This window comes from Mirounga angustirostris, unplaced genomic scaffold (genome assembly GCF_029215605.1).
Source record: "Mirounga angustirostris isolate CCGP_5_RB_7025 unplaced genomic scaffold, mMirAng1.0.hap1 SCAF_232, whole genome shotgun sequence".
NCBI lineage: Eukaryota > Metazoa > Chordata > Mammalia > Carnivora > Phocidae > Mirounga > Mirounga angustirostris.
The window spans coordinates 8,012-31,751 of record NW_026991940.1 but is presented as its reverse complement, the minus strand read 5'-3'; the positions used below and the strand labels follow the sequence as shown (position 1 = coordinate 31,751).

The 23,740-nt window shown below is 40.8% G+C and overlaps 1 long non-coding RNA gene across 1 annotated transcript; it reads left to right on the top strand.

The window, feature by feature from the left end:
* Window positions 1-1,944: 1,944 nt before the first annotated feature.
* Window positions 1,945-16,472, top strand: LOC135363431 (uncharacterized). The gene is made up of 3 exons (XR_010409114.1): window positions 1,945-2,398; window positions 7,340-7,712; window positions 7,867-16,472. It is a non-coding gene; the product is annotated as an uncharacterized LOC135363431 (long non-coding RNA).
* Window positions 16,473-23,740: the final 7,268 nt, after the last annotated feature.

The window sequence follows — 23,740 nt, the reverse complement described above, 5'->3', positions numbered from 1 at the left end:
TACGATGGGAATTGGAGGCCTTTCTGTTAGGCCTCCATTGTGCATTTGTTTGTTGTAAATAGCATTAACAGCATTTTTAAAGTTATTTCCTGATAATGTTTATTATTTACTCAATCTTCAACTCATTCTAAAACAAGATTGGGGATGCTTAGGGCAATCCATACCAGTAAGTTAAAACATTAAAAAATCTATCAGATAGGGATAAAAAATAAAATGGAGCTGGGAAACAAGAGGTCAGGGTGAGGTCACCTTTAAGAACTTTAAAGTTACAGAGATTTGTTACAAATTTTATCTGAGATCTCTGGAGACTAGAACAGTTTGAAATAACTCATCCCCCAAACCACTGTGATATGCTCACTTCAAGTAACCAGCCTTCACAAGAACCCCCAATCTGCCATGTATACCACACAGAATTCAGACTCGCTAATGGCAGAATCCACGGATTGTTTTTCTTGCAGTAACTTTTCAGAAAACTCTCTGGTTTCTGATAATTTAACCCTTTCAGGTTAAGAGAAAAATGGACAGTTAGATAGTGCTTGTTTATTTAATCAAGGCAGCCAGCTGAAGCAAACAATTCAAGCCAAAAATTCACTTCATTTTTTGTAGGAAAGTATAGTTTTAAATTATAACTGACCCTCTGTTAGGAGAAAGGCATGGATTTCCACAGGGAAAAACTGAGCACTGAGGACAAAGTCTCGAGTTCACGAGCACTGTAATCACACATCAGGATCACAGAACTCGCATTTTAAAATCTGATATAATTTATTGCACATTATTTCACATTCTACTGCTTTGCTTACTTTTTGTTGGTTTGTGGTTACTTGCATACATCAGTGAAGTTTCAGAAAAACTATAATTATAGAAGGACAATTATTTAATGCAGGAAGGATAAACCATTGCATTGGCGGGTTGGAAGACATTTTTTAAAGTTCTTATATTATCAATTTAATTATGCATTTCTATGTAGTAATACTCATTCTATGAGTAATGTCTAACATTCTTGCCAAGAATAGTTTGAAAGGACTTTGTTAAAAGTATGTCAGCTAAATCACTATGGGTATATCACTGCTAATGGTGTCGTTCACACGTTGTGAAACATACAACTCCGTATTTCATTCTGCCCCCAAATTAGGTCATTGCAAAATACCGTTATTAAAACTGCAAATTGCGGGACAAGGAGATGGAGATGAGAACAAAGCAAAAGGAAGACACCCATTCCTTTTTGGAAAGCATGATTGGGATAGGACAAAATAGAGTAGGAAAGCTGAGCCCTTTGAAACGGATACTTTTTTGTGGGGTGTGTGTTAATTCCATTTAAATATAAATGACTAATAAAACTTGGGCTAACCAGTCTGCTCTGTACTATCCGCGGGTAGCGTCTATGCTCTCTAACCTAATTGTACAGAGGTTCCCTTGTCTTCTGACTTCATACACAAACCATGATGATTATTTCAGTTTTACCTTTTCCTTTTCCCAGAAAATCTTGTTGCAGTCATAAAAAGGGAATGTTTGATGCAAAGACGCCTAATTTATAATTATTTGTGGTTATTAACAACATAGTAATTACGGAAATGCCTTTGTTGGAAGTTACCCACCAGGAGCCGCAAATCCGTGGCACACACCCCCGGGCTGCCTGGGCTCGGAGGAAGGTCGATCCCTGCGCCTTCCAGACCCCAGCCCTGGGGAGGAAAGCGAGGCCGGTCGGTCACTGTTCACTCAGACCTGAGAAAAGTCGCCAGGGTAGCCGCACCTCTTACTTTTGGTGGAAGGTTCCCCTGACTCCAGCTTTCAGGACTTGGGATGGGCGCACACATCGCGACTCTCCCTTTCCTACTGCGGGGCACTCTGCGAACACACCCCCAGTCACCTCTGCGCGCTCCCCGGAACCCGCTCAGCCCACAGCGCACCCCAGCGGCCGAGCGGCCTCCTTCCAGCGGCGGCCACGTAGCTGCCGGCGAGCTCGCCAGTTGCCTCCGCCGCCGCCTTGGAATCTGGGGCCCCGACGGCCGGCGAGACCCCGCCTCCGCCCGACCCCGGGGAGGCCGCGCGGCTGCTGCGCCTGCCCCAGCCGCCGCACCTGGGAGCGGTGATCACCAGGAGAGGTGGGGCGTGGCAAGAGGCTGGCCGGGCGCCGGAGCAGCTTCGCCAAAAGCCAGCCGGACCGGCGCAAGGCGGAGGGGGAGGGTCTCGGGGCAGAGGCCGGCTCCTCCGAGGGAGAGACCCCAGCTGGGGTGGAAAAGGGCACAAAGCAGCTGCACAGACGCTGGGCGCGGATCATGGAGCGGGCCAGCCCCGGCTCCGGGGAGTCGAAGCTGCAGCGGGACCAGGATTCCGTGGAAGCGTGGCTGGATGATCACTGGGACTTTACCTTCTCTTACTTTGTTAGGAAAGCCACCAGGTAAGAAGAGGGCCCCTGGAAGACCCACCCGGGGCGCTGAGAGTGACCTGGGGGCTCATCTCTCTCCCTTACTGAATTTTCCTCTTCCTTTACCATTAAACGACCTCGGTTCCCAGGCCCTTTGCTTTTGAAGTAGGTCTTTGGTCCTGCTAGGGTGTAGACACCTCGACTTTATGGCTAGTACAGTCGAAAAGCCCAAGCGTGGGATTCGATCCAACTTGCTCAAAAAGTTCAATGCAAAAATGTACATGCGGACCCCCCCCCCCCCCCACACACACACAGCCCGGCTGCCCCGGTATTCCCTGAGAGCAAGATTATTTACATACATCCGCGCTCACGGGCCTTCCCCCAGCCCTTCTTTAGCCTCCCAGTCCCCCTAAATCTCCTCAGCGAAACCAAAACAGTTTTGAGCCCCTTCCCTGCGGCTCCGGAAGCACCATTTCCAACTCGGTCCCAGCAGCTCCGCTCCTCCCCCGTCCCCCCTCGCCCTGGCCCTTGGCGGGGCGGGGAAGTCGGGGTAGGGGCGAGACCACGAGGAGCCCAAAGGCAGCAACATGCCGGAATCTTCCCAGAGTAAGCGCTGTCGCCTTTTGCCCCTTTCCAGTCCCTTGCTTGGCCCGGCGCTTCCTTTCACTCTCTCTTGCTCCCAAGGCGGCGCCGCTGGAAGGGCTCCGCAGAGGGGTTCGCGGCGCGCACACAAAGGGCGCTGGGGAGGCGCGGCGGGAGCCGACAGCGGGGCGCTGACGGGTCCCGCGCAGCCCCAGCCGACCCCAGAGGCCAGCTCTTCCCGGTCGAGAGCCAAGCGCCGGGGCGGCCGCTGCCGAGGGCGGGGCGGAGGGTGCCTGTCCTTTGGGAGGTGGCTGCCCGGGGGGCAGTTGGGGCGCGCGTGGGAAACGCTCCCGGAGAGTTGGGGAGGAATTGAGGTGGAAGCCGAGGAAGGAGGGGCCGGAGCGGAGAGTGGAGGCGGGCGGATGCCCTGAAGCCTGAGGAGTTGGTGGGAAGCCGCTGGCGCGGGCAAAGGCTTCTGCACGCGGACTCCGACTGCCTCCAGGACGCGCCTCTTTGGAGAAGAGTCCCGAACCCGCCGCCGCCGCCGCCGCCGCCTCCAGGCAGCGGCCGTCGGGCAGCTGGCGCGGGCTGCCTTGGCCGCCAGGAAAGCGCTCTCAAGGCGGTGATGGTGGAGCGGCCGGCCGAGGCCCGGCGCTGGGCTCCCCCCCGCCGGCGGTCGGCCTCCGCTCTGCCGGGCGCTCCCCGCCAGGGGGCGGCGCAGCGCGGAGCGAGCGGGCTGCGGCGGGCGGCGGCCCGGTGGCGGGGTCGGTAAGGGAGCAGGCGTCGAGTCACCGCCTCCCCTGGGCACGTCGTCGCCCCCCGGCGCCTCCCGGAGTCCAGAGTCTGCGGAGGCCGCGTGGTCTGCACGTGGACCTTCCTATGTTTGCTGTGTTGCCCTTTGGAGACAAAACAAGGTAGTCCCTTCAGCCTCCCCCCACTTGCCACTTTACCTTGGGGGCGCCCAGCGGGGGGCGGGGGGGCAGAGGGATGCTTCATTGAAAATGGACTGTCTGATATTTTTGTCTTCCTTTATGCTCTTACGGTGTATTCCTTTGGGATTTTAGAAGGGGCTCTTTTTAAGGCAGTTTCTCCTAAACGAGTTTGTGTCGATTTCATCCCTTTCGGGGGTTTTGGACCGAGGCGATAGCTTAGGGCAAATCTTATCTCTTCTGTTTAATTACTCCGCCCTCCTTTTAAAGTCCTCTTTCCCCGCTTTGGCTGTCTTCCTTCAAAATCTGAATCTGGAGCAACCAGAGGATAAACCCTGAAAAGAAAAGTGGTTTCTTTTCAAAGGACAGTTTCCTGCGAGTTCGGGGTGAGGCACGAAGGCCATCTAGATCTGGAACTATTGATTGTTGTGGGCCCCCAGTTTTCAAAGGTCACCTGCTACTCCGAGGCCATCTGTCCCTAGTTTCCTTTCACCCTTGCGCACTTCCACTTTTCTGCCCCCATTGAATGGGGAGCGGGCAGGAGAGCTGGGCTGATTTTTTTCAGTGTGTCAGGCTGTTCTTTGGAGATGTTCTGTAGGCAGATTATTAGTAGTTGAAAGAAAAAAGTGATTTGTCTTACAAGTCAACATCAGTGTCCTCTTCTTTTTTTCCTTCTCTCCCTTTAAAGACAGAAACTTAGGATAGTTTGGTGATCTTTTTAAGTAGTCATACATAAGAACACTTCACTCAGAGCCTGCCAAATCTTTGAAAGTAACATTTTATTGGAAGTTAAATGGAAGGGGTTACATTTAATTTTCTTTTCACATTACTTTTTCTCCCAAGTAGCACAGGATTACAGTCCTCATTTCTCAAAGTTACACTTTTCTGTGTAAAATTCAGATCATCTGAAACTCTGTATAAAGACTTTTTTAGTTACGGTTTTTATATTATAGTTGATGTTGACAATAGGCTGACCACTTTCTATGACATGTATGTGTATATATATTCTTATATATTTCTAAGAGTTTATGTTGAGTAAAACGTGGAAAACGAAAGTGTAAAATATTTAAGAGTAGTACAGGCCCTCCTTAAGTATAAAGTGCTGAAAGTTGTCAGTTTAAAGAATACGACCTAAGAGCTTGTGTGTAGTCAGAGGTTCCTGTTTGGGCTTATATTTGGTGGCATTAACTAGAGATTTAAGATTGAGAGATTAGACAGTAGTTGATTATAAAAATTCCAAACTTCTAAACCCAGTGTGATTCATATGGTTGTGGTAAAAACTTATTGCAGACATTTTAACTTTATAGCTAGGATTTTTTTTTTTTTCTTTTAACTAGAAGCTGTTACTCTGCTTTTATCCTTTTTGTTACACTCTGTAAGTGTAAAATGAGTACTGTGTGTGATTCAGGACCCCATGAGACAGTTCTGTAGAAACATTTAACATGTTTTTAAATTTAAAATAAATTTGGATTCACTTAGATTGGCCATCTGTGCCGGTAAACAGGCATGTTGATGGAACTACTTCCATGCATGACATTCATGCATGCTTTTTTATCCTATTCCCAAACTGAATGATCTGTACTCAGTAGTAGTCACTGAACAGAATGAAGGTTTCTGGCATCCCTAAATTCTCATTTAAATACCCGTGAATTTTGGTTGACCTTGAAAGCAGTTCGGCTGCTATATTACATTGTTTCCTATAACTATCTTCAAATACAGAGCTAAGCACCTAGTTCAAAGCTACAAGCTTGGAGCATAGATGCTTTTTAGTAATCACAGCCTGTTGATGTGAATTTGAGTGTCAGTTGAACAATTCATAACATAATCTATTGGCATAAAAATTAACTGGAGACTAGTAAACTACAACATACGGAAACTCCCACCCTCACCATTCTAGACAACTTTGCAGTTCTACCCGCCTGAGATACTACTGTGTTAATTAAGGGCTCCAATCTTCATGCTTTTGCAAATGAAGGCTTCCGGGTGCTAATGCCACTTTAACAGCTGTTGTTATTCTTGACAGCATATTAAAATAATGTTACCTTTCATTAGTTACTAATCATTTCTGCCATTGTGGGTTATGTTTCAGATCATTTAGTATTGTAGGGGTAACGTGATTGACTTCTTATTGCTTTGTTTTGTACTAGGCAAAAGCTTGAGAATATTTGACATATAATGGAAATAGGAGTTACTAACGAGGACCAGTTTTTATGACCGCTTGGATCAAAGTCCAGAAACCGAAGTTTTACACTTCCATGTAACTTTCTATGAGAGACTTTTTACTTGACACTGCAAAACTGTGCTGAATTAGTTGACATTCTGGGTCCTGTGTTTGAGACTTTTTTCTTTTCTCTTTTCTTTCTTTCATATTTTTTTCTTATCTCTAAAAGCTGTAACATTTTTATTGGCAAGATATTTGTATTAAAATCAGATGATGGATATAAAATAAATATTGCCATCCACTTTTTAAAAACACTGTTTCTGTAATTACATAGGAATATAGTTTTCAATTTTCAAACAAATGATTTGTTAAGCATATTTTATTAAGCTGTCAGTAGTGTTGAAGATAATAAAACCCTGTGGTTATTGACTCAGTGTGACTTTAATATTATTTATAATATTTTTTATGATGGTAATTCTGATGCAGGAATGACCTTTTCTTTTTGTATTGTTTATAAACAGGGTTCATATGGTCAGCTTTAAGCTGCTTTTTTAGTGCCCTGAAAGTACTCATGTGTATCAGATTCTTTCCTCCTAAAAGAAGCTGTAGGAGCCCTTATAATGATGTTTCCCATTGCCCTTCTATCGCTAGTGTTCTCAGGGTTTCAAATTCAGATCCATTTTAGAGTCTGCAATGCAAGGTCATGATTCCTAACAATGTGGTAGAATTAATGCAGTGGCAATTATTCATAGTTGCATATCTCAAAATAAATCTATTTGCTTAGCTAACAAAAACTTAAGTAGGCATATAGTACAATTCAGTAGCTTTTTTTCAGATCTGTGAAAATGGCTGATATTTTCATAAGATCATGTTTTCAACACCTCAAGGTGTACAATTTTTAGCATTTTGAATATGGTGTGCAACAAAATTTTCTTTTAAAGTAATTCCACCTAAATATTTAAGTATTTAAAATATCTGAAACTGACCCTCCCCCCTCTCATGTGCTCTCTCTCATTCTCTCTCTCTCTCAAATAAATAAATTCCTTTTTTTTTTTTAAAGATTTTTATCCATTTATTTGACAGAGAGAGACAATGAGAGAGGAAACACAAGCAGGGGGAGTGGGACAGGGAGAAGCAGGCCCCCCGCGGAGCAGGGAGCCCGATGCGGGGCTCGATCCCAAGACCCTGGGACCACGACCTGAGCTGAAGGCAGACGCCCAACGACTGAGCCACCCAGGCGCCCCAATAAATAAAATCTTTAAAAAAAAACCCAAACCAGGTTTTGGCGTCTTCTTCCCTCAGGCCGGTCTAGTAGACCACAACTACACACGCCCAGCCGGGACCCTGCGGAGCTTGACCACCCAGAACTGGGCGACCACGCCTACCCCCTGCGCCTGCGGACAGGCCAGCTCCGAAAAGCGCCCAGAGGACCTGCAGGCCCCGCCCCACGGGGCGGGGCCTAGAGGCTCATCGCGCCTGCGCGGAGGCCCGAGGGCGTGCTGCGCCGTTACTTTTGAAACGAGTGGCGGGGAACTGCTGTGGGCGTCTCTGCTGTCGCTCTCTGCCGGGGGGAAGCGCACTCCTTCGTCTGTAGGACTGGCCATGGCGCTGCAGCTCTCCCGGGAGCAAGGCATCACCCTGCGCGGGAGCGCCGAAATCGTGGCCGAGTTCTTCTGTAAGTCGTCCTCGCGCAGGCCGGAGGGCGGGGTGAACTGAGGCCAGGCCGCCCGGTAGGCCCGGGGCTCAGCCGCGGAGGCGGGGGAAGCGGGAGGGGGTGGAGGGGAGGCCGCGAGGCCGCGAGGCCGCGAATTAAGCTCTCTCTGCCCCAGCCTCCTGCCCGGCGGGAGAATCTAGGAAGAAGCGGATGCAGACGCCGCCTCCGGGCTCCTTGCTAATGGTGGAGCTTGAGGCCTAGGTGCTGCTGAGGCCTGCGGCGCGATGTAGCCCCTCCACCTGCAGCGTTGCTTTCAACTACAGAGCCAGGCACTTTCCGCCCGCCCCCAGCCTCCGCGACTTCAGACGGAGTAGGACCGGGGTGGGGGCCACGTATATTTTTAACAACCCCTCGGCCCCTCTTTGATTCTGGTATTGGCGGTGATGGACTAGAGTTAGGAAACGCCATTCCGGACCAGGACAGTTGTGCCTTCTGATAGGATCTGGCAGGACTTGTGAGGAGAAAAGGAGGAAAAAGAGGGAAAGGTTTGCTGAGAGCATTGCAGAGAACAGTTAATCAGTTGCTAACTGAGATGCAAAAGCCTATTTTGACAGCCTCTAACCACATAATCTGAATTGGGACTTGGATTACAGTGAGTTGTAGTACTACTTTGACAGTAGATTAATGCAGTTTGGCGTTTTTCTCTTTTTTTGCCACAGAAATGCAGGTATCGTGTTCTCTCTTAATTAGAAGCAAGGTTTTAAGAATGTTTAATGCCACTTTTTAGGAATACTTTTATTACAGCCCATCAGGGGCTGTAACTTTAACCTACGAATTGGTGTGGGAGGGAGACACAATTCAATCTATGGCAAGCAGCAATAGTTCAGCTCTCCCCACCGCGGCGTGCACTCACGCACACGCGCACGCACGCACGCATTCTCGCGCACGCCCGCACGCATTCTCGCGCACGCACGCATTCTCGCGCACGCACGCACGCATTCTCGCGCAGGCACGCACTCACAAGGCGCGGCCCCGGGAAAGGGGACTAGAGTTTATGTGTCCTACCGTCAGCAGCTGGGAAGCTGTGTAGGCCCCTCTCTTCCTTCTCCAGGCCTTACAGGGGTCCTAGCCTGCTGCAAGGGGTAAGTTAAAGGGGTTTATGGAAGATCTTGCGGCACACTGGGCAACACTCCATCTGGTCAGCCATCAAAAGAGTTCTAAAGATCATTGAGTAAAAAATATATTCACTGGACATAGATTGGAAAAACAGCCAGTCTGCTTAGTCCCTGGGCCCAAGACATGGACAGTATTTGGAGGCAAGAGTACAACATAAGGAAATCATCAGAAGCACAGGCAAAGAATTATGTACCAGGATGTTCATAGAAGCATTATTTAAAGTTGCAGAACAACCAAAAAAAAAAACCTGGACTCAAACCAAATAGCCCAAAATATGGGATAGTTAAATAAGATGGGCTATTAAACAGACATTAAATATTATGTTTTCAAAATATATTTAATTAAATGGAAAAATACCAGATACTGTAAAGTTAAAAAACATGCACAGCCGTATATATAGTATGTTTTAAATCAGTGTCAAAAGTGCTACGTTCAAAATGAGCCGAGACTTGTGAAAAATACTTAGGACAATATAAAATACTCTTCCATCATATTTTAGGCAATGAGAAAAGACAAGGCAGGAAAAGAACCGTACTGCTTGGGGAAGAGAGCAATTTGCTAACAAACATTAGAATTTCTTTTTCTCCAGCCAGGAAAATGATCTTCAAATTCTACAAATAGAATATGCAAAGAAAACGTAAATTTCAACACCAAATGGTGAAGAAAGCTAGTAGTCCATAGTTTAGATAAAGATAAAAATCCTGTGTTTGTGTACCATCACATCTATGACACTGGGCACATTGGCACATAATACCATCTCAGTTAAACTTGTGACAAACAACTAAGTATAAGAATGAATACAATGAATACGCACTGAGAAGTATTCAAAATGGTGGTTATCAGTAGCTTAGAAGTGGGAGATATGCAAAGATAATTGATTAAAGGGTATAAGCTTCCAGTTACAGGATTAGCAAGTTCAGGGGCACCTGAGTGGCTCAGTGGGTTAAGCATTTGCCTTTGGCTCAGGTCATGATCCCGGGGTCCCGGCATTGGGCTCCCTGCTCAGTGGGGAGCCTGCCAGGGAGCCTGCTTCTCCCTCCCTCCTCGCTCTTGCTCTCTCTCGCTATCTCTGTCTCTCTCAAATAAAAAAATAAAATTTTGAAAAAAACTAAGATTAACAAGTTCTGGGGCTCTAATGTATAACATGGTGATTACAGCTAATAATACTTTGTATTATATATGTTTATTTATATTTATATTATTATAGCTAATAATACACTTTAAAGTTGGTAAAAGAGTAACTCTTAAATGTTCTCACTACAAAAAAGAAATGGTAATTATGTGACAGGACAGAGGAGTTAGCCATAGGATTATGACTTAGTCATAATCATTTTGTAATACACAAGTTTATTAAATCAACACCCTGTATACCTTAAACTTACACAATGTTATATGTCAATTCCCTCTCAATAAAGTGGGGTAAAATTTTTTAAATATATATTTTTTAAAGTATCAAGGACTTCAAAAAAATTCAGTGATATATCGAGTTGCTCAAAAAATGTCCAGGTATGTCCTCAGTATTTGTAGATAAATTTCAAAACATCAACGAATCTCTTGAACGGTTTCAGAAGAGTGTGTAGAGATTTTCCAATAATTTATCCTGGAAATGAAAATTGATGTATTCGATACATTCAATCCTAAAGACCAAGGAGATGTTAGAGCAGATTGCCATACAGGTGATTGATCAGAAGGGATTGTCGTGCTTAATGTCAAAACAATTATATATCCTTTTAACCATATGTGACCCAACAGAACTCAGCCTCTGCTGGTAATTGTCTTTCATTATTTGGTTAAAAAATTTTTTTTTAACAAAAATAGGGAACCACTGGAGATTTTTGAACAGGGAAACACCTCTCATTGATAAAGATCAGTCAGTTCTGTACCTAATACACTGGAAATTGAAGAGACTGGAGGCCTAAAGATCAAGCATATGACAAACTAGAATATTCTAGGTAAAAGCAGTAATAGGGTAAGAAATACAAAGTAAAAGTCAAAAGGGTGTTAATAGTAGAGACATAAAGAGAAAAGCAGCAGTACAACTGACCTAGCTGGAAGATGGAAACAGAAAAAATCAGAGACTATGCCAAGATTTCAAAATTGGATGGCTAAGTGAATAGTTGTGCCATGACTAGAAAGAAGAAAGTCGTGTTTCCTAACTTAGAGTGAGGTGATGCTTAATTCGATTATTACTCATTATACGTTGGAACTCTCAAATAGCGCATTGAGATTATGGACCCGGCCCTCTGGAGAAAAGTATATGCAGTCCTGCGCCTACACCGTGACGGAACCCGGGAGGTGGGGGTGTGGGGGTGGGGGGGCGCCGAGGTTGTGCACATAGCCTGCTGGGCCAGGTGGAGCACGCCATCTGCTGTGACTGATATTCGCAAAAATGAGTCCCCGTGTTCTACGAAAAAGAAGTTCATTGAGTTTTGAGTGTAGTCCACGTCCACTAACTGCTTCCTCTTATTCCATTCTTTACTGTGTGCTGAAGACCCATCAACGAATAAAGCAGTCTCTTGAGATTGCCACGAAGCACAAAATTTTAGAGATTTTTTTCAGTATTCTCTATATAAGAATAACAGTGTGTTGTAGAAATATTTCTATCAGAAATAGTAAAAAAAAAATAGGCTTGTCATTTAAATGCATATTCTTCGGATATCTGGGAAGTGTACTGGCATGGAACAAACTTTTCTTGAGCAATGCTGGGAAAATGAGGTGTTGCTGTATTGGGTTAGTGATATTAAATCAGAGATTATATGTAGACAGTGAAGGGATTGAGAAGTAATTTTGGTTTCCTTTTCAGAACGGGGGGATCAGAGAGATTTTTTTTTTTAATAATAATCATCAAGTACGGTAATGGCAAACACTCTGAAAATATTAAGTGTTGCAAGCAATTTATTATGTCTATTACATTCTCAGAAAGACAATCAGTCAATATTGCAATCTTAAATATAAACTTGCAGAGTGCTAAATCCTCTTCCAAACTAAACTTCAAAACCCTCAACGATGATTGTCTATAATAAACAAGGCAGAGTAGTTTACTTATGGCCCAAAGTTAGACTTTGAAGTTCACTTTTAAAGAACGTATTTGATAGTAGTTCTCCAAAAGAATGTTAATTACGAAAATGAAAGGATGGATTAAGTCCTGTAAAATTTTATTTTTCAAAGAAATGCTTCAATGCCTCCTTTGATATATGACTCATTTCACCACTTTAAAAGACATAGCAACAGTAAAAACTTCTTTAAAATTAGCAAATCAAAAATTCTAAAATCTCATGATCTGTGTTCACCTCAAAATCATAATACCATAATGATTGCAAGGATGACATTATTGTATGTACCACAAAGAAAGGAATAAAAACAAAGCTACACAAGTTATAACACGTGTTTTTTGTAGCTCAGAACTTTCACTACATACTTACTGAAAGAGCTTTATAATACCTACTGAGGTATAGGTTTTTATCTTATGCCCTGCTTGAATCTATATAAAAATGAAACTGTAAGAGGGGCGCCTGGGTGGCTCAGTCAGTTAAGCATCCGGAGGACTCTTGGTTTGGGCTCAGGTCATGGTCTGGGGCTCATGGGATCCAGCCCCAGATTGAGCTCCAGGCTCAGGCAGGAGTCTGCTTGTCCCTCTCCCTACCCTTGCCCCTCCCCCTGCTCCCTGTTCACGTGCATGTGTGCTCGAGCTCTCTCAAATAAATAAATAAAATCTTAGAAAAACAATAAAGTATAAGCAAAACAAATCGGTTAGGGTATTCCTAAAGCTTACTCCCATCCCAAATCCAGTATTTCCAAACATGTTCAACTCAGAGTCATGGATGACCATGTTTCCCACACAATACTATCATCTATGCTATCAAGAGTGCTGGTCCTACAGTATCGTCTCTGCAATTTTATTCCAAGTTGCTGATATTCATACTGTAAGTTTTTATGCACGTGGACTAGCAATGACAAGGACATCAGAACCACAAGACACAACCTGTTTCCAGAAATGTGAAAATGTAAAAAGAAATGTAAATGTTAGAATCTTTGAAATATGATGTATCTTAAGAGCTAAGATATAGTAAAGAAATTTGATTTACAGCTCTAATTTCTGACCCCCTCCCCTCATGGAAGTAGAGTTGATACACGGTTCCATTAGTTTCAGGTGTACGACCCAGGGATTCAGTGACTCTACACCTGGTGCTGTGCTCACCATTCAGCTCTAATTTCTTACAGGCTCTTGGACTTTCTTCGCTGTTCACCAGAAACTGTAAATCTGACATTTGCAAAGTGTTAACCTACTCTAAAGGGTGAATTTGGAACTTTAAAAAGGAAAGCAGTGGCCTTTCTACTGCTTCAGTGATGTCAGCACCAACAAAGGTAGCAGCCCCGGCATCCTCACCAGCTAAGGCAAAACCATCTATTTGGACTTACGTCTTCGGACCTGTTAAATTTATGTAGAACTGAACTCATCCTATCCCCACATTCCCAAGATTTTTAAAACAAACAAACAAGCAAAGTCCTTGCTTCTCGGAGGTTATAAGTAAATCTAAGGGAAATGGTGTTTTCTGTTGGGGTTGTTTGTTTGTTTGTTTGTTTTGAGAAAACATTGTCATCTTATTTCAAGTTATAGACTGACTTCTAGAAATGAGATTCAAATTTTTTGAGGCTATAAACACCGAGCCAAGCAATACTCTTGAAGTAAACATCCTAGAAGTCAGACTAGTATGATACATATGATTAAGGCATTGCTGTGCTCACTTTTGCAAGTTTATACTTAAACCAGAGAAAATCAGCTACAAGATGAATCTAAACAAATAGTATGCCGGAATATATTATGTACACTGAAATTTTAGTTTTTTAGCGTTCATAGCGGTAATGACTCAGATCAGCTTTGATATTTTTTTTTCAAACTTACCAAATATCCCAGAAAGTAAAAACACAGAAATAGCAAAATATTTTTTAGAATTTAAATGTAAAATGTTTTTAAATGCTAAATTCTGATCTGTTTGCCACTGGGAAAATCACATAATTTGCAACTAGATTCTGAGAAAGGGGGATTAGGAAAAAAAGTAAAGAGCGAACGATATGTTTTACTAGACATTTTCTTCATGTATGTTTATTACTTCTTTAAGAAACATAAGTTTTATCAATCTTTAGTTAAAAGCATGAAAGAAAAGCAATCTAAAATGGGTCAACTGAAAAAATATATATAACAACGAAACGCTAAAAATGAAATTACATTAGCATGTACCTGTATTTCAAATAGGAAAGTAGATTTAGCTTGAGATGATATTCAAAATCTTAAGTGCTGGGCACAGACACCAATCAATGAGAATGGCACTGCTCTCAATGGCCGGAACAACCATATATATTATCAACTGGATACCAAGCCAGCAAGTCAGCCTGTGATGTGCTCCACCAATTGCTCAACATCCCAATATATGGGAGAAATAAATGCAAGATGTCTACTACTTTTTGTTTGTTTTACTTACTAGAAGATTTTTGCATTTTCTTGGATCAGTTAATGTGGGGCAAAATGTTTAGAAAACAATGTGCACATTTTCCATTGATAGGCAAGAGATGATAGAGATATGGTGGCCAGTTACTCGAATTACTAGAGATGACAGGACCATCCAACAGAGGGAGGGAAGAAAAGGAATTCAGAAAAATGACAACAGAGAAGAAAGATGGCTAATGAGAAATTTCTAGTAGCCAACATGGCGAGAGGACTTTTAGGAACTACTGTCCTGATTTAATTTGCTTTTTTAATTCTTTCTGTGTTTAATCCTCCTGTATTAACCATGAAACCTATGCTACTTACATAAATACCCTTGTTGTAGTATAGCTTGGGGAAACTAAAAACCCAAGGCTGAGTCCTATACTTAAGAAAGAAGAGAAAGAAAGAAAGAAAGAAAGAAAGAAAGAAAGAAAGAAAGAAAGAAAGAAGAAAGAAAGAGAAAGAAAGAAAAAGGAAAGAAGCAGAGTAGGAAAAGGACAGAACCTAAGGAAAATTACAAATAGGAATTGAGAAATATACAAGAGTAGTAATTTAGAGCAGGCTGGAAATCATCCCACCCTAACCAAGAATTAATAGAAATACCGAGTAAGGCAATAGGCCTCTCACAATACTTAAAATGGGAGTTCATCTATTACATTTGGACATAGAAAAAAACTGTAGGTAATATCAAAAAGCTGGAGTACATGGGACATCTTTGCTTCACTATATAACACTTTACCATATAATAATGGTTGTCATTAGTTTCTTACTTCCCATGTGTCAAAGAACCTAAAAAGCTATTTTAGAATAAGTAGATTTATGGCTTATTTTGTATTTATATCTTTGACTCAATGTTTTCTACTATGTTTCATCATTTCACAATATGAAATATTTCCATCAAAAAAAAAAAAAACCAAAAAAACCCCCCAAAAAACCCTCCTCTCTCATCCTAAAAATACACCCAAATCAATCAGTGTTATTCTCACTCAAATGCATAGATAGGCTGTCACGTACTTACGGACCGCTTGGATGGAAATACAAAAAAGGAACATTTTTAATGTCAGTTAAGAATAATCACTCGTATGGACCATAACTGACACTGAAACCAGTTTCTTCGTCAATGTTTGTGTAGGAGATGGCTTGGAAATGGACCAACTTTTTAAGGCCCACCTGTGTCAAATTGGTCTAGAGGTAAGGATCATGCGATGCAGATAACATTTTTATTTACTTCTTGGAATTCTATTCTACGTCTAAATACTTGACATAAAAAATCCTAGAATATTGCAATTTAGAATATTTGAGTGAAGTAAGCAAGTTAGACAAAACAAAAGGTTGAAGAACATTATGAATCCCCACATCAGATAAGATCCTTGATTTTTGTGAGGTGATATACTTGCCAGTAAAATAGCATTAGGTAGAACAAATAAAGAACAGAACAAATAAATGGAACAAAGTTGAAGAGTTGAAGAATCCTAAGTATAACTCCAATCACTGCTGTTTCAGAGGACGAGCAATAAACTTCTCAAGAGAGAAAATAAAGTAGATTTTGGTTTCTATGTGGGTATTAACAACTTGGCATCCACGAAAAAGTGATATATACTCATAGGGAGGCACTTGATTTTCAACTAATCCTAAAACAATTCAATTTAGCAAAACTCTACTGGTAAAGGCCATTTTACAATTGATTTTTTGTGTGTTGATTTTGTGTCTTACAAACTTGCAAAATTCACTTATTAGTTTGAATAAGTTTTTGCAGATTCAATTGGATTTTCTACAGAGACGATCTTGCCATCTGTCAATAAAGATAGTTGTACTTCTTCCTTTCCAATCTGTAGGCCTTTGGATTTTGAGGGAGTACAATATTGAATATAAGTGGTGAAAGCATACAACCTTCACTTGTTCCTGGTCTTAGAGAGGAAAATACTCAGTCTTTCATCATGGAGTATAATTTTAAATAAGGTTTTTTATAATTCTTTAGCAGGCTCAGGAAGTTCTCTTTTAATCCTAGCTTTCTGAAAGATTTTAACAAGGAATGGATGTTGGATTTTGTCAAATGCTTTTTCTGCATATATTTGAGCTTATCATTGGGTATTAAATTGATAGATTTTTCAAATATTAAACTATCCTTGCATTCCTGGGTTTATCTTGGTCATGACATATTATCACTTCTGTATACTGCTGTAATAGATTTTTTTATTATGTTAATCACCATACATTACATCATTAGTTTTTGATGTAGTGTTCCATGATTCATTGTTTGCTGTAATTGATTTTTAAAAATTTTCTTTGATAGTTTATGTCTTTCAAGAAATTTGTCTATACCAATTAAGTTACCTTAATTATTAACATGAAATTATACATAATATTCCCCTATTATCTTTCTTCTTTTAGATCAAAATGACATATAACATTGTATTAGTTCTAAGTATACAACATAATGAAAAAAAAATAATTAAAAAAAATAAATAAGTATACAACATAATGATTTGATATATGTATATATTGTAAAATGATCACCACAATAAGTTTAATTAACATTCATCACTGTACCTAGGTACAATTTTTCTCTTAGGATGAAAACTTTTAAGATTTACTACTCTCTTAGCAACTTTCAAATATACAGTATAATAGTGTTAACTATAGTAACCGTCCTGTACATTACATCCCCAGGGCTTATTTATCTTATAACTGGAAGTTTAGATCTTTTGACCTCTTTCAACCATTTTTTCTATACCCCACCTGCACCCTCAACATCTGACAACCACCAATCTGTTCTATGTACTTATGGATTTAATTTTTTTATTTTTTTAATTCCCCATCTAAGTGAAATCATACAGTATATGTCTTTCTCTGTTGGACTTATTTCATTTAGCATAATGCCCTCATGGTCATCTATGTTGTTGCAGATGGCAAGATTTCATTCTTTTATATAGTTCAGTAATATTCCATTATATATATAGTGTGTGTGTGTAATATAATGAATGTAAAGTACATATATATACCACATCTTCTTTATTCACCCATCGATAGATACTTAGGAAATGTTCATGTCTTAGCTATTGTAAATAATGCTGCAATGAACATGGAGGTACATCAATCTTTTCAAGTTAGTGTTTCATTTCCTTTCGATATATACCCAGAAGTAGAATTGCTGGATCATAGAGTAGTTCTATTTTCAATATTTTGAAGAACTTCCACACTGTTTTCCAAAATGGCTGCACTAATTTATATTCCCACCAAGAGCGCATGAGGGTTCCCTTTCTCCACATCCTTGCTAGCACTTGTTATTTCATGTCCTTTTGATAACAGCCATTCTAACAAGTGTGAGGTCATTGTGGTTTTGGTTCACATCCCTCATTATTAATGATGTTGAACACCTTTGCATGTATCTGTTGGCCATTTGCATGTCTTCTTCCCTAATTATCTTTTTAAATATTTGTATAATCTGTGGTGATGGCACCTCTCTTTTTCCTGACACTTGCAATATGTGTCTCCTCTCTTTTTTTTCCTGACCAGTCTGACAAGACTGCCCCATAGCAGTTTGAAACCTCAATACCGCTATCAGACTGGCCTCTCCAGATCTAATGATCTATCACTGACAGCTGAATTTCCTCAACCTACAGCCTCCTTCATCACCAACCAAACCCAGGGCCCAGTGAGTGAGGAATAAGTCTGGGGTGTTCATGTAGCCAGATCCTGTTGGCCTAATCCATTAGATTGAGTGTCTGGCTCTATCTCCCTCTCTACATTCTGCCAAAATAACTGGCCTAGAATTCCAGCCCCCATGTTTACCCTATTTCATACCACCCCACACACAAACTGTAGAATTGGGATTCTGCCTTGAACCTCAATAAATAACAAGAGGTCCCTAGTCTTTTGCCTCAATTATGATAAGCCCTTTTCTTTACCTGATTAGTATACTCTGAATTTGTCCACCAATGGCAGGGGATCTGGAGATTTGTGGAGACATGCACCCTGTTTTTCCTGACTTCCAAAATTGCTATTTAATATTCTTTATTGCTGTTCTCCAGCAGAAAGAATGATTCCTGTTACTATAATTTCCCATTTGTTACTTAGGCTTATGCCTTTCCATGGACCAAACTATATACATGGGAGTCAGCTTGCCAAGGCTGTTTCATCTACACTATTTCCTCCTTTTCCTTTCTGATGGAACATCACTCTCATCCCAGGATATCTCAAACTTAACGCCCATCCAAATTTAATATGACGATCATCCTGCCATTTAGGAATACTTTTTATTAACATCAATACATACTGAATAAAGTCCAAACAACTTGCTCCAAATTGAAGTTTCTCAGCAATCTGGTCTCAAGTTTCCTTTTTCAATTATCTATTACTATCCAACAAAGCTGGTCGTTGAGCTGTCCCTGAAATATTCTTGACTTCTCCCCACCTTTGGGGCTTCAGCTGACAATTTTTCCTTGAGCAAGCATAACTAACTACCTTCCTTCCTTGTATTAAAATTATATTCCTATTTCAAGGCCAAATTTAAATCCTACCTTCCCTCCCAAATGATTGGTTTAAGGGTATCCTCCCAGGCTGAGATAGAAGAACAGAATGATAAGTAATAGAAGCTACACTAGAAGAAAGTTTCCCAAGGAAGGGACCTCAAACATCATAGACTATAGGCCTTTTGAGAGCCAAGCCATAAAGAACATATCCTTATCCTTTGTCCAAGAGGCCTTGTGGACTTTTCTTCTTTATCAGACAAGAAATAGCTTCTAGTATGGCCAAAAAGCATTGTTTATATTACCCTAAACTCCCTTTTTAATGAGTGATGGCAAGATCAGAAGCAGCGCAAATGAAAATGGCATAAAGACACAGCCTGTCACTTTTAGAAGTGTTAATGAATGCCCTGTGGATTTTTTTTTTTTTTTTAACTTCATGAGAACAGACAAGGAAATGTCTCCATAAAACTGTCGATTCTCAGGGAAACGTGTTAATGTTATGTAAATTAAAATTTGAAAGTCTACTTAACTGAAATCAGTAACTCAGTAACACCAAGAGTTGTGCATATGGAAAACACAATTCCTCAGTCCCAAGAACAGAGCTGTCCAATCTGCTGAGAGCTCTACATTATCTCCAGCTTGGCCATTTTAGGAATTGCTCCCATTCTATGTTACAGTGTAAGCGAGGAGTTCTAATTGACTCCAAAGAGATTTTCCCTGGTTGGTAACTGGTGGTGTGAGGCTGTATCTGTCCAGAAGCAGAAGACAAACCTGATTTCTCTCTTTGAGAAAATTTCATAAAGGCTAAAGTATTCTCGAGAAATGGAAGTAATTACACATGTACGCCCTGAAGACACTTTTCATCCGTGTGATTCCTAAATTTTTCCATTAGACAAATAGGATTTTTTTAAAAGTTTGAAATGAACTTTTTGTGGGGATTTGGCTATAGATACTAAAATATAAATTAAGTAGCATTCCCATTCTTTATTTTATTTAAATGTTAAAAAGGCAGTTATATTTCCATTCTTTTTCTCATTCCTTACCAGCTTCAGGCAAAAAACTTTTTAACCATGCTACCCTCTGGTAGCACAGTTAAAAGAAATCATGAAATTATAAGTCACAGTATGTATAATATTTATAAATTTTTATCATGGCATTAGCTAAGAGAAAGCCTGAGGCTTTCCAACCTGGCAAAGGTATATTGCTCTGTTAATAATTAATAGATAGGTTATGGCTATATAGTTGTTGTGGGTGCCCAGCTACAACACTGAAGAAAATTTAAGAAGGGTAGGATTATTTTACATAAAGAAATGTAAGGTCAATAGTTTAAGCCAAAAAAGCCCCACAACTTTTTTTTTTTTAAAGAAACCCAAAATAACCTTGCCCGAACTTGATGTACTCTAGTGCTATGATTCTCAAAGTGTGATCCACAGACCAGCAGAAAAGCATCCCTGGGAGTTTATTAGAAATGCCAAACCTCAAGCCTCACCCAGATCCCCAGAATCAGGGTTTGCATTTTAATAAGATCCCCTGGAAAGCTGTAAGCACATGAAAACTTGAGAAGTACTACTCTAGAGCCAAGCGTAACTGGGAGAAGAATGATGTGAGAAATGACTATGCAAAGACAAATAATGTCCTTCATATGTGCCATGAAGTGTGTACCGATGAGAAGGACTGGAGGGTTTTCTTAAGCAAAGGACTGACGTCATGTGTGACTTATAAAGATAGTTCTAGTGGCCATGTGGAGATACATGTTTGTGAAGAGAGCATGGGACATGGAAAGTTCAGTGATGGGCTACAGTAACATGATAAGAATGATAACTCCTATTTATTGAGTGCCCAGTACATGCCGGACATCATGGTATTTATATTTTATATTTATATTTATATTTTATATGTGTTGTGTATAGTCTTCCCATAATCCCCAACGTGGGCCTCAAACTTACAACTCTGAGATCAAGAGTCACAAGTTCTACTGACTGAGCCAGCCAAGCGTCCCCCCAAATGATCTTTTAAAAATAGAAATCCTCTGTTTAGCATCCAAATTAGAATAAAATGTAAATTTTGTAACCCAAGTCCACAGGCCCATAATAATTTGGCCCCTGCCTCTATCTGAGATCTCATTTTGTGACACACTCCCCCATCACTGTATTCATCACACTGTACATTGAATAACACCAAGATTTTTTCCCCTTTCAGGACTTTGCACTTGTGCTTTGCTTAGATCACTCTCATCCCAAGTGTTTAAACTTGTTACTTAAATATTTTAAAAATATAATCAACTATTGAAAGTAAAAATGATAACAAGGTCCAAGGGGCTTAATAACATGTATAAGTGAAAGGAAAAAAAAAAGGATGTATAAGTAAAATGCATGACAGCAATACCACAAAGACAGAGAGGGAAATAAAGGAAGAACACTTTAAAGTTCTTATTCTATATGTAAAGTATTAGAGTATCACTTACAGGTAGGCTGTGAGAAGTTAAAGAGGTATAATATATACCCTAAAATAACCACTAAAATAATATAGCAGAGAGTTATAACTAATAAACTCACAAAGGAAGTAAAATGGAATCCCATTAAGTTAAACTAGCATATTAGCAATCTATTAAATAACACAAATTTAAAAGAGGGGGAAGGAATATTGTATATATCCGATATGGCAAATTAATTTTGGAATTTTATGATATTTCTTGCTCTTAATGCACTGGGTTATAGTCACAATAATATAATTTTCTCTCTACCTCCTATATTACAATCACTTCAAATCCCACAGTCAGTTATTTAAAAATGTAAATCAATACATCTTATCATGTACCACACTGTATTTTAAATTGCAACATTTATTTCCAAATATAATCAGTTATTCTTCTTTTTGTCATGTTTCTCATTCTTCAACACTTCTCAAATTATCTCTATAGAGAATAAAAATAATAGAAGACAGATATCTTGATGTCTCATAAAACAAAACAAGAACATTTTCCCCAAGTTATACCTAGCTTCCACAGAATTTGGCAGGAAGCTTCCTGGTGGCATGAGGAATGCTAACTGGTCATTCCCATTTCTTTTTCAGTAATTCAAACTGGAGAAGACAAAATGAAAGTCAAACAACAATAAATTTGATTGGTCCTTTCTAACTAAACCTTCTGTTATTTAAATTTGAACCTTTCCACTGACTAGTAGGTTATCTTCATCATCTATTATCATTTCTGTTCAGGGATGAGACTAGATGTGTTCCTGGTACTTTCCTCTGCGGACTGCTTAATCTACTGAATTAGCTGCTTTTTTGCTAATTACCCAGAGTTAAGATTGGGGGATGGGTGCTGAAATTACCTCTCACATATGGATAGAGAATATATCTACTGGGAGGGGAGCTCCACTTACCTGGTTTCAGGTTCCACATGGAAGTTTATCCACTGCAGTAACCTTTCTGACTTCTGTTCCAACCAGGTAAGGAGTGACTTACCGGATTGGAAATTTTAGAACAAACCGGGTGGTTCAATATGGGCCATTCCTCTCTCAGTGGCAACCTGACCTTGGAAAGTCTGCCTTGGGGTCAGCTCTCTGTGATGGAGAAAGGGATCTGCCCTGAGAGGGAGGCTTGTTGTGCCAGTGGCAAAAGGGTAACCCTGTCTAAATTGGAGGTGCACATACCTATTTGGCCATGGATTGTAAGAAATCCAAATTGTCATTGTATCCAGGTAAAAGTGGATTAATGAATAAATAATTTATTAATGAATAAATAACAATTAGTGAAGGCTTATATTATGAGAAGAACACATTGAATTTGGGGGTTAAGAAAAGTAAAAATACTACTCAATGAACATATGGAATCCAGAGGCTAAGAGTTCAATTTAAAAGGACTATGCTAGAATACTCTGATTCTAGAAAGCAGCTTTCTCTTTAATAAAAGTGATGTATTAAGTGATTATTTTCTTCTCTCAAAATCCTGCATCTGTCTCTGGATTGGTTCCAGACTTAGGGTAGGGACAAAAGAGTAGTACTTAGTGATCCAGTCAAACTCCAACACCTTGGTAAATGGGCAGGAGACCTTGAGAAATAAATAAGAGATGGATGAGGGAGGGGACAAAATTGCCCCGGAAATCACAGTGTTTTGATCAGGGCTGGAGATTTAGTGTGTTGGGCTATGTGGGCTTTCGGTCCTGGGTGGGGCATGGAGTCTGGCAGGTAACTTGAGACTCTTGACAGTTCTGGCTGACCCTGCAGGTGTGGCTGAGGCAGGGATTAGGTGTTTTCAGGCATTTTGGGGTGTAATAATATTTGCAGCTTTTGTAGTGTTTTTGAGTCAAGTCTTCAGGCCTTCATTTTAAGGTCCAAAGGCAGACATGTGGCATGGCCTTAACATGTGGCTGCTAACTGGGCCTGGTTTGGTTCTGAGATCTGTGTCACCAGCTCTGGGAACTCAAGTATATAGTCACTCTTCTTGGAATAAGAGCCATGTGGTTGCAGAATGCGTGGGGGTGGCGGAAGCTACATCTTTTCACAAGGTCCACTCCAGTCAAAGAGTCTTTAGCAGCAGATGCAAATGCATCCCGGAGCTTTCTGTTGCCTACACAGCAAATAAATGATGAAGAAGGTGAGCGAAACAGAGGGAAAAGTTATGGAGAGTTCTTTGATGATAATTATGACTACCTAGAGTGTCAGACTGAAAGGTTTTTTTTTTTTGTTTGTTTGTTTTTTAGATTTTATTTATTTATTTATTTATTTATTTGAGAGAAAGAGAGTGTGAGCAGTGGGGAGGAGCAGAGGGAGAAGCAGACTCCCCGCTGAGCAGGGAGCCCGACATGGGACTCGATCCCAGGACCCCAGGATCATGACCTGAGCCAAAGGCAGACACTTAACCGACAGAGCCATTCAGGCACCCCAGACTGAAAGTTTTTAAAAAGGAATTATTATGTG